This window comes from Protopterus annectens, chromosome 4.part1, assembly GCF_019279795.1.
Source record: "Protopterus annectens isolate FY-2018-M chromosome 4.part1, PAN1.0, whole genome shotgun sequence".
Classification (NCBI taxonomy): domain Eukaryota; kingdom Metazoa; phylum Chordata; order Ceratodontiformes; family Protopteridae; genus Protopterus; species Protopterus annectens.
Genome location: NC_056734.1, coordinates 516,793,458 through 516,806,113, shown reverse-complemented (window position 1 = coordinate 516,806,113; position 12,656 = coordinate 516,793,458). Strand labels below are relative to the sequence as shown.

General features: G+C 40.5%; 1 protein-coding gene across 1 annotated transcript in view; it reads left to right on the top strand.

The window, feature by feature from the left end:
- Positions 1-12,656, top strand: part of ANO7 (anoctamin 7) — a 1,683,969-nt gene that overhangs the window by 230,641 nt on the left and 1,440,672 nt on the right. The gene's annotated exons all lie outside the window — the stretch shown is intronic.

Below are 12,656 nucleotides of genomic sequence, written 5' to 3'. Positions count from 1 at the left end.
ATAGTAAATGAAATGTTGTAAACGTTAACATATGCTTCAATTTCTTTCCTAGACTGCAACGATTAGAATTAATGGAGTGTTGACAGGTCCATTAGATCCTACCCTATGTATATTAATGGATTCAATCTCCAGAGGTATTTTGGGATGACAGTGACCACGTGTACTTCCCAACGGGGGGGCTGCAGCATTACCTGTGAAAGATGGTCCAAGGCATGTGGTCCCCATCAGAGGCCAGTCCTCACATCAATGTCTTAGAGATGAGGGCAGTCCTCCTAATTTATTTATTTAACATTTGTTTATCGGGAAAGTCCGACTGGGCAAATTTGCCCATTTTCAGTGGAGACCCGGGGAGAAAAGCTCCACATAATAACAGCATAACAGTCAGTATTTTAAACAAGGGTGGGAGGTTGGCTTAATGGTTAAGGTGCTTACCTTACAGGCACACGATGCAGGGTTTGATTCTCACAGGGGGTAATTGTCTAGGCTTAAAATGGCCCACAAGGGCAGTTAGCCTAGTACTAATCTATGAACCTATGAACGTATAAATCACATAATAACAGTATCACAGTTCAAGTTAGTAATAAAGCTAACAGGATCACTTAGTAACACATATTTTGACAGTTATATTTAGTATCAAAAAATCATTCAGTGGAGTAGTGTCTCAGAGATGCAACAGTTTAATATACCATGGAGTAGTGTCTCAGATATACATCTTTGGTACTGTAAATTGTTATACTTAATGTTCTTATACTTATAATCACATGTTGCATGCCTTTCAGGATGTCATTCCCCTAATCTAAAGTTGCAGGTCTTTTAGGATGTCCTTCCCTTAGGTGTGAGTTCCATTCAGACCTACAACATTTCAGTCTGGTACATCAAAAAACAATGGGGAATGTGCCCTTACCCATTGTGTTGAGAACTATGAGAATATTGCAGTGGCTGATATCTCCCAACATGAATATTAGTGGACAGGTTGAATAGATATGTTCTGCTACCTCACAAGTGTTCTCAGTCGAACAGTGGCAACACAAATTTTTTGCTTTTCTTGTCAATTCCAAATGCAGCAGGTTCTTTGCTCTGAGCCTCCAGTCCCTGAGAGATGGTGTGATCCATGACTGGCCCTTCGGTCTCCTATATGCTTCTCTTCCAACTCCCTTAATCCCAAAATTTCTACAAAAAGCATTACACAGGAAGATCAAGGTCATCCTCATTGCCCCTTTTTGGCCTCAACAGGCATGGTTTCCCTACCTCTGGCTTCATCTGGTACACTCTTCTTGATTGCTGGATCTGAATCTGGATTTATTGTCTTACCCATTCAGAATGCTTCAGCTGGATATTTCAGCCCTAAAGCTAACCACTTCCAGTGATGGCTAGTCAGTCCAGGCTTTCATCCCAAGTTTTTTCACATTCTTACGTCTTTTCAGGAACCATCCACTAGGTAAGTTTACAAAAGTAAATTGAAAATATTTCCTATTTGGGCTTCACAGAGAAATGTAGATTCTTTTTCTGTTCATATCAGCAGTATTAGTATGTTTTTCCTCTATTTTCCATAATGGAGCTAGTTATTATACTGTCAAAGTTCAAATTGCCAGGCACATCAGATTTCCATGTGAAAGAAAATCACACTTCCTTAGCCTCAATCAAATTGTGCAAAACCTTCCTCAGAGGTACCTTTCTTCTCAGACATCAGTTTAAGGATCCTACTCCCCCTTGGGACTTGACTGTCTTGCTACAGGCCTTGAACCAAGCTTCTTTTGAACTTGTTGCCAAGGTGGCCCTAACATTTTTGACTTGGAAAACCCTTTACCTGGTAGCTATTGCTTCAGCTAGAAGGGTGTCAGAGATCCAAGCTCTGCCTAGCCAATCTCCTTATATTATTTCCCACAATAACAGGGTTACTTTACACATTAATCCTTATTTTATGCCTAAAGTAGCTTTACAGATTTCACTCAGAGTATTAATCTTCCATTCTTCTTTGTAATTTTTTTAATTTAAAGGTGAATACATGCTCCATTCAGATGTACTCAGACATTTACACTTCTACGTTCAATGAATCAAACCTTTGAGAAAATCAGATCACTTGTTTGTTTCATGTTCTAAGACCAAGATGGGTCAAGGCATGTCAAACGTTACCTTAGCTAGGTAGTTGACTGGCTGTTTCTCACTTGTCTATGAGCTAAAAGTTTTGGCTCTACCAAAACCCCTAAAAGCACACTGAACAGCCTCTGTCTCCATTTCCTCAGCCACCTTTTATAGGACTTCAATTGATGATATGTGTGCTGCTGCTACCTGGTCTAATGTTCGTACCTTCATCTCCTATTACAAATTAGATTTTCTTTACAGAGACAGAGAGGATTTCTGTTCTGCTGTCCTCCTGCACATTCTTCCATGAGAACACCCATGGGGCTAAGTAGCTGTGGAATCTGTGTCATCAGTTGAGGAATGGATGGAAAAAACATCAGGTAAGAAAGTTATGCACTTACCATAATGGTAGATCTGTGTTGTCTGTTTCCACCTTCTTTAGCTTTCCTCCCTCCTTCCCCATCCATCTCATGGAAAGGTTTTCTTCCCTGGACTTCTGGTATGACTGTATGGAATGCCACTGGTACAAGATTACATACTCTTGCAGTTCTGGTACAGATTTTTCTTTGCTCTCTCACATAGTTTTTCTAGTAATACATATTTATGATTGATGTAATTTTTATAGCATACAAAGGTAAACTTGCTATGACGTAATGCCAGGCACAAGAGAGGATTATTGACAAGGAGAGGAGTCTGAGCAATGGATCCTAAAGTCTAAAAAAGGTGGCCAAAGTTGGATCCAACCTATCAGTTGAGGAAGGATGGAAACAGACAACACAGCTCTATCATTATGGTAAGTACATAACTTTTGTTTAGGATTATCATCACATTCCTGTGGTACCACATTTCAGGGTTTCCATGTCTGAATCACACTTGCAGTTCTCTGCATTAAACTTTGGATTATCCACTGCTCCAAAGATATTTACAAAGTGTCTAGCTCCAGTGATAACCTACTGCAGACTTCAAGCCATTCACATTGTTTTTCCTTATTTAGACAACATACTTATCTTTGCCAGGTGTCAGGAATCTCTCGGTTGAGTGAGAGATCTCTTTCTCAAACTGGAGTGTAAAGAGAACATCCAAAAGTCTTGTTTGACTCCTTCCCATAGGTTTGTTTTCATGGGGTGACTCCCAGGTTCCTCAGTTCAAAGAGCTTTTCTTCCACAGGAAAAGTGGATTTATGTCAAGATTTATTCTTGAGTTTTTCCACTTATATCAAGACTTTAGCAAGGGAATTTTTCAGGATACCAGGTTTTGTGGCATTCATGATTCTTATGATTCCTCTTGCAAGACTCCACATGAGAAAAAATCAGTGTTACCTAAAATCAGTATTAACATACCCTAACATTCCAGATTCCTTTTTGTAGATTTTTAAAAAGGCAACTCCTTTGGTGTAGAGACCAGTTTTATCTGACTCTTAAGTCTCCCATTTTCCACTCCAGCTCCAGTCTGCAACTACAGATAACTCAAATTTTTCTTCGGGGAGGGGGGCAGTGTCTGTGGAAACAAATACTGGATCTATGGAACAAAAAGACAGATCAAAAGACATTAGTGTAAAAGAGATGTTGGCAGTGATTAATGCTGTCAACTATCAATCATCTATTGTCCCCAGGACCATTACAATGAGTAGTGACAACACAGCAATAATGTGGTACATAAACATATGGGAGGAACCAGATCTTAGCGTCTGTTGCATACTAGCAATGGTAGCCTGGGATGTAGCTTTTCTGCATAATCTCACTCTGCAGGCATCCTGCTTTCTGTCAGAGCAAAATTTTGTTGCAGACAAGCTCAGCAGGACTAAATTGAATCAAGAGGTCCTCCAGCAATTAAGCCAGGTGTGGGAAACAATTCTCACAGATCTATTTGCCTCCATCTGCAACAATTAACTGACAAAATTTTACTCCAGTACTTTATGCAAGAAGACATGGAAACAGATGCATTATCATTTCTGTAGACATGAATGTTCCTGTATGCTTTTCCACCTATTCCACTGATACTGAGGGTCATTCTGAAGGTTCAAAAGAAATCTGCAAAGATCATTGTGGTGACATCCTTATGGTCCAAGAATCAGTGGTTCTCCCTTCTTTTGGAGATGACCAAGGACAATTACCACATGCTTCCCATGGACAGGACATGCTCACACAAGGCAGTGAGGGTTTGATACATCCTGATCCCAAACAACTTCAGCTGACTGCCTGGATGATAGGGCTTTAATACAGTTTAGACACCTGCTTAATTAGGATGTGTAGCAGGAACTAACAGAGGCAAGAAAGCCTGTTACTAGGAAATCATATATTAGCAAATAGAAAAGTTTTTTTTAGTTGGTGCCAACAACATATCCAGCACCCATTCAAGGCTAGTGTTTCTTTGGTTTTACAATATTTGTGCGTTACTCTCCTATGGCCTGTCTTATTCCTCTGTCAAGGTTCATTTGTTGGCTATTTCAGCATGTCTGCCCATGGATTCCCCTCTTTCAAGGCATTCTCATGTGAAAATATTTTTGAAAGGGATAAACATTCAGTTTAGGTAGTGGAGACACTCCAGGAAGTTCTTCTTAAGAGTGGCTGGGGAAAGAGACAGCAGATTATTTCTTCTGCTAGATCTTTATCCAGAGATAGCCCTAGGGAAAAAAAAAAGAAAATTAATCATAGTGAAAACAAAAAAAAATCTTTTCTATTGCAAAAATGGTGTTGTTATCTTTAATTAATAGTTTGTTGCAGTCTTTTAATCCTGGGTATCAAGTGTCTCATCCTGTTCATTATTTCTCTGTTGCTAAGAAGGAGGATATTTGTTCAGACAAATCTGATGTTAACATAGATAGGGTGGTGTCACCTGAATTTTTCAATAGCCCAAGACTCTAATTCTATAGTCAGTGAATCTAAATTGAAAAAATTAGAGACTTTCTCTTTCTCTGAGACTGTCTCCAGACTTAAGAATGTTTTTTTCTTGGGAACAGATTTATGTTTTCCCTGGACTGGGCAAATATTACAATTTGTTAGAACAGGAGACTCCACATAATGCACCTATTCCTCCAATTCTGATAGCCATGGAAGATGATTTTAATGCTGCCTGCAGTACTCCTGACTCTCAGCTATATGTACCTAAAAAGACATATAAATGGTATAAAATATGCCAAGTTAACAGATATATTTTTTTCACCTTAGAGCAGATCCAGGTCCCATTTCTCCAACTGCTCCCAATGCAAACAGGTGCCTTACTTCCCCTATTCCAGTTCCTGGGGATAAACTGGATAAGATTTTTCCTCTTCTACTTTAGCCTTCAGAATTTTCAGTTTCCATGGCTGTATGTGGAAGTTTATGCTTAAATGTACAAACAGTTTCAAGGAATTTTCTACTCCCCAATCTCCTGAAGGGAGGTTGCACTTGAAACAGATTATGGCAAACTTGTCTCAGGTTTCTAAACATGCCTTGAAAAGTGTGTATGTTTGTGCTGAAACTGCATTTAGATCTTCTGCTTCAACCACAGTCTTGAAAATATTTGTCTGGGTATGTAATCAGCTGTTTTCAGATGACTTAAAATCAGGCATCTTGAATTCTCCTTTAGACATGGAGGTTCTGTTTGGGCTCTATACTATACAAGTACTCAGACAATGCGATGAGAGAGATAAATTAATGCCAGGGTTTTTTAGGATATTTTTTGGTCCCTGGGTTGTTTTCCTCTAAATCCTCTATTCACTAGACAAAACAAACAAGCAGGACCTCCCACTGATGAAAAGGTTTCTAAGAAAAGGTGGCAGGAGGGTTCTAATGAAAATCCTAAAAAGAATGGAACCTTTCCCAAAAGGGTCAAGTGCCTTTCTTAGAATGAGTATGACAGAAAAACAGGTCCCATCTTCCTTTACTGCCTAACCATCTCTTTCTCTTTCAAGCAAGGTCACTCTAAATACTGTTTTTGGCATCAGATTGTTTGAGACAAATGTATGTTAAAGGTCATTCAGGAGGGTTACAGTTGGCAATGAATAGAGGATCCCCCTCCTTTCAAGGGACTCCTCCCTCACCCATGCAATTAAACATAATTGTTTCCTCATGTGCTGCAAAATATGTTAGATGCAGAAGTCTTAGAAATTGTCCTGCGGACCAAATAGGAAATTTCATTTATTCCAGAATGTTTCTGATTCCAAAAAAGGAGCAGTCCTAGTGACCAGTATTGGATCTCTCTTTTCTCAGTGTTTTTCTAAAGATTTCCACTGACCTATCAAACAGTGTTAGCTTTATCCCAGATCAGAACCTTAATATTAGACCTCAAAGATACTTATCATCATAAGGGACTTCCAAGATGGCTGCACACTGATAGGCGCATAGGTTCTTAGGTTGTTACTTGGCTAACAAGCAGTAGGGCCCTTACAAGCCTACCCATGCACCCTAAACTATTTGGATCCCCAGTATCATGGACATCTATACATGAGGGCCTTTAGGCAAACTGTGTAGGACAGGTATTCATGCCCAGACTTTTCCTGGAGACAAATCATTGTGAGCATTCCAACTGATGCAAGTGTCTGGTTAGACACATGCCAAAGAGGGCATTGTATTCAATAACAGGTCTGATAAGGGCCAAGTAGAGTGGTACTATAACTTCCTTGGACCTGGAGTCCATACCTTTACCTGTAAGTTGGGCAACATAGAATGATTTTCTTTCTATCCTACCTACATGTTGGTCAAAAGCAAAATTATCAATGGCATGATTAACTTGGGCTAACAGTTTCCCAAAGGGTATTAAAATTTATTTTTTAGCATTGAGGTTTAGGTCTGGTTTTGGCACCAGTCATTTGTCTGTGTTCATAGGATCATAGGAAGTTAATAGGCTAATGGCCTGAGAGCCCTTACAAGCCTAGCCAAATTTACCCTTGTTACAATGATTAGCATCTATTGCTCCTGTCCAAGAAGGACATAGTTGGAACCCCTGGGGTGAATTTATGGTTACCCATCCAATTATCCAGATTACGTTTGAAGAGGGCCAATGAGGTGCTCTGTTTGACGTGAAGTGGGAGTCTATTCCAAAGGTGTGGTAACCACTGGAAGACCAAAAACAACTCAATAGAGACAACACAAGGTTTAATAAATCCCAAATAATCCTTCAGGCAAACGATACAGGATTTTGTCCCGCCAAAATAATACAGAACTTCATCAGATAACATCATAAAAATGAGACACACCTTTAAATATAATAAAATCCAATCAGATGTTGAAATTCATTACACACCCTTCATTTGCAACTAATCAAAAAGCCATTTTAAAACACACCCCCAATGCACTTCCTCTCTCATGAAAAACAATTTGTTCCCTTTTATAAAACAAAATTACAATATCAAATATTAAGCATTCCACTTCCAAAAACTCATCTTAGGCAAGCTTTCAGTTTAAGCAGACACAAACGTGATTCTGCTTCCTTTAACCTTGGCCAGTTCAGGGTTCCTAGCCGCAACTGCCAGAAAAGCTCAGCTTTTTCAAGCAGCAACAGCCATGCTCCACCTCTGCCTGAAACTTGTAATGTTTCCAAGACAAATTTAAATCTATGCTCTTTATAGGAGTTAATGTGCCTAGCCAAAGCATTTGTAAGCTTCCCATTACGAATATTGGATAGATGTTCTCCGATTCTACGCTTAAATTTACGCTCAGTCTTGGCTATATAGAAACATGGGCAAGACTGACACAATGCACCATAAACAACTTTGGTGGAATTACAATCGGGTTTGCCATGAACAAAAAAGATTGGATTATTGGTTAGAACCTGTCCTACATCCAATATATGTTTACAGAAAACAAAGGCTCCACGTTTTCTCATACTGCCTCCTTGGTTGTTTTTTCTAGTGCAGTCGATCATCTGCTTGAAATTACAATCTTTCCTATATACTAAAACAGGTCTTTCCCCCACTTTCTCCCTAATATTACAATCACTTGTGAGGACACTCCAAGTTTTCATTAAAATTCCTCTAATAGAGTTACTATCAGCACAAAGGGTGGTAATAAGAGCATTACAAAAATTCTTAGGTTCATTAATAGTGTTAGACCCCAAACAGGATGTCTCACATATTCTAGTGCTCCCACTGTTACTATCAGCTACACTAAACCTCCTTCCAGGTATAATTGGGAAGAAGCGCAATTAAGCAGTGGTGTAAAGTGCCAAATACCCCTCTTGTGTTTCACTTCCATGAGGAGTTCATCTATTAACCACAATAGATAACTTCTATTGGCAAACATCCCTTTAATCATCTCACATTCTTCTATAAATCTATGCCAGTTTGTTGTCATATGGGCTGGCCCTTCACTATGGCTAGTTTTTGAGTAAACAGGTGATTACTTTGAAAGTGTAGAAAGGTATTTGAATAAGTTAGCTTACGAAAATTTTCAGCAGTATAACAACCTTCCACCACATCATTTTTCACCAAAACATCCAAATATGAAATTTGCTGATGACCTGATAGCTTTACCAGAAAGGCTCATCCAGACTCTGCTACACTTTGCTGTGAAGGAAAGGTTAGTTTGCTGTTATTTTTTGTATTTCTGTATTGCCTTTCTATATTTTGAATACTGTAGTTTGTTTTCTTTACCTTGTGTTTTGCTTGCATTCTGTTTTAACAGCATATTAAAACTTCAAAAGAGACCACAGCTCTCTCTGTTCTGAGTCAAGCAGAAATAAGAACTGATTAATTAAGGACTCATTCATAAGACAGAAGAGGTCACTTAAGGTTAATCACTTGTTAACAGAGGGGGTGGAGCTAGGAACTAAAATTTCTATTTAAGGAGTAAACTAAAACATTTCAGAGCTTTACCAGAAAGGCTCATCCAGACTCTGCTACACTTTGCTGTGAAGGAAAGGTTAGTTTGCTGTTATTTTTTGTATTTCTGTATTGCCTTTCTATATTTTGAATACTGTAGTTTGTTTTCTTTACCTTGTGTTTTGCTTGCATTCTGTTTTAACAGCATATTAAAACTTCAAAAGAGACCACAGCTCTCTCTGTTCTGAGTCAGGCAGAAATAAGAACTGATTAATTAAGGACTCATTCATAAGACAGAAGAGGTCACTTAAGGTTAATCACTTGTTAACAGAGGGGTGGAGCTAGGAACTAAAATTTCTATTTAAGGAGTAAACTAAAACATTTCAGAGCTTTACCAGAAAGGCTCATCCAGACTCTGCTACACTTTGCTGTGAAGGAAAGGTTAGTTTGCTGTTATTTTTTGTATTTCTGTATTGCCTTTCTATATTTTGAATACTGTAGTTTGTTTTCTTTACCTTGTGTTTTGCTTGCATTCTGTTTTAACAGCATATTAAAACTTCAAAAGAGACCACAGCTCTCTCTGTTCTGAGTCAGGCAGAATTTTTCCCTCCCTCCCATCCATTTAAGTTGTCTTGTTAAATACCACTGTCTTTCTAGTTGCCCGCCTCTTATGTTAATCTGACCATATATCTCATTTCTCTCTACTTTCACTGGCTTATGTGAGTAATCACAAAACCATCACTTTTGAAATCCCACCCTTCAATTATTTAAATTTATTGGCCATCCTACAGTATTTCATAGTACCAAAATACAAAAGTAACCACCCTTTCAGTCCATCTTGCTGTTTTAAAATAGTAACTCTCCACTAAACCTTAACTTTTAAACAGGTAAAACTCAAGTTACCTACTTTCATATCTAACTTCTCTAGTGCACACTGCAGAGTGCATTCTTTTCAATCTTACCTTTAAGCATCCCTGTTACTAGCACTTTCTCTAATACCTAAAAGATCATCTCTACTTGACTCCAAGTAGACTTTTCTCTATCTGTTAAACCTAGCACTTGCTCCTACAGTACTTATTACCTTGATACGGCACTCTTATAGATAGCACCCCAAAAGGCAAACCCCATTTCTCGGTCACCCACGTCCCCGGAATCTCTTTTAAAGTTTTTTGTCTAGTCCTTCTAGCATGTCGAGGGATCAGTTGCTAGTGTCCTCTCCTGCTCAGCTGGTGAACCTGGGAATATTGAGGCAATGTTACAATTGCCTCATGTACACAGACAACCCTCTCCTCCTCCCACAAAACACAAATACATGCGAGAGATGCAACTATATGGCCAAACTGGAGGCTGAGCTCTCTCAACATAGGACTGGCAAGACCAGTCAGGAGGAGAAGGTTACCACACACACTATAGACCCAGTCTCACATAGTACCATCACAACCTCAAATCATACACATAAACACACAAAGACATACTCGGCGGCTCTGATCAAAAATCTACCAAAACAGCAGAGGCCACCAAAGCAGACACCCAAACAACCACCACCTCAGAACACAACACCTGCAACACATAGACCTCACAGTCAGAGTGTCAAACAGTCACAGCCCTTAAGGCCAAACACAATGCCAGACACACTAGTCATTGGTGACTCCATAGTCAGACACACTGACGTCCCGCTCACCAGACTGAGTAAGGAGAAGGTCACAGTAAGCTGCCTGTCGGGCGCTAGAATCCGCCACATAACGCAAGCACTCAGGTCTCTCAACAGCAGGTACAAATACGACTCAGTCATTGTCCACGCTGGTGTAAACGACCTGAGACGTACCTCCTTGGACTACATGAAAAGAGACATTGAGGAGCTCTCTGATTATGTAGCCCAGGCAGGTATGACCCTGACCTTGAGCAGTATCTTACCTTCACCAAGAATGATGCCACAATACAGAGATAAGATGATCAGCTTTAACAATTGGCTTAAACTCTGGTGTCATTCAAAGGGGATCCAATGTCTGTCTGCCTGGGATGACATGCTGGACAAGCCACGCTGCCATGCAAGGGACGGCTTGCACCTGTCACCCCTGGGATTCCGGATATTGGCAAAGGCTCTTGCCACCCCCATAGTGCCTTTTTTAGGCAAGGCTCAAATTCTAAACCTACCACCCTAGAACACTAAAAAGGAAAAAAACTAAGGGTAATGCTGCTCAATGCCAGAAGTCTAAATCTCAAAATGCACGCACTCGAGGCCCTTCTCAGTATGGAGAACATCGATGTCTGTGCAGTGACATAAACCTGGTTCAAGGCTCCTGAGAGCACCCCAGCACTATCAGGTTTTACCTCTTATCATGCGTTCCGGCCCCAAAATCCGGACAATACCAAGAAAGGAGGGGGGGTATCCATATTCATCAAGGACACCCACACCTCAAGACTGGTGGCAACGCACGATGCATCGGAGACCATCCAGGTGCAATTAACCATAGGCAAGACTGCTCTGCAAATTGTAGCATGTTACAGGCCACCCTCACAAACTCAGGAACCTCACATGGCCTTCCTGAAAACACTAGAGGGGATAAATGTATCACCAAACACCATCATACTAGGTGACTTCAATTACCCTAATATAGACTGGGAACACTACTCAAGCCCAAACACCCTAGCCCAAAAGTTCCTGGAATTCATAAACTCAAATGCCATGGAACAACTAGTCACCATCCCCACAAGAGGAGAAAACATACTTGATCTCATCATCACGAACATGGGAGCACAATGTTCAACACCGGAAGTATACCCCTCACTGGTGAGATCAGATCACAAACTAATCCCGCTGGAGGTCCTCATCCCACCCCCACCTGAAATAAAAAAGACCACAGTAAAGAACTTCTCGAAAGCCGACTTCACACTTCTGAAGACTAGTGTGGTCTCCTTTAAGGCCCCCGAGCCGGCGGAAAACAGTACTCAAGCCGCTGAATCACTTACAAATGCCTTCTACCAGCACCTGCAGGACTGCATGGATAAGGCAATCCCAAGCAAAACAAAGACTCTTTGTACCAAAGGCAAGCGTCCAGTCTGGTGGACCCCAGCCATAAACAAACTCTACAACAAAAGGAGGAAGCTACTACAAGATAGAGCAAAATCCTTAAAACGTAAGACACCCTTGATCACTATAAGTAAAAAACTAAGAGCTCTCATAAAATCATCCAAAGCAAATTTTGAGAGAAAAATAGCTAAAGACTCAAAAGACAATCATAAGGCCTTCTTTAGCTATGTTAGAAACCTGGGAGGAAACTCCCAGATATGCTCAGAACTAGTTCAAAATGATGTGAAGATTACTGATCCTACAGACATTGCCAACATACTGGCTGACAGGTTCAGTGCAAACTTCTCCCCCCCGTCCGGCCCAAAAGGAGAGATATCTATACCAAGCGATTGCAGCCCCGCAAACATGTCCAACGCCCAAGTGAGAACTGCTCGCTCCAAAGCAGAAGACACAGCATCTATGGGACCTGATGAGTCCCGGCTGTGTGCTCCACGAACTCAATGAGGAATTAAACCCACAGCTAGGACAGCTGTTTAATCATAGTCTTACCTCTGGATACGCACCCAGGAGTGGCGCACTGCAACTGTGGTCCCACTTCACAAAGGCGGTGCCTCCACCGACCCTGGAAATTACCGCCCATTAGCTTGACAAGCCTTATCTGCAAAGCCATGGAGAGGATCATAATGGACCTCATAAATAAAGACATAGGAATTTGCAGACTTTGGATCCATCCCAGTTTGGCTTTGTCAAAGGCAGATCATGCCTTCTAAACTTGGTTGACTTTTTCAAACAGTCACCAAAGCC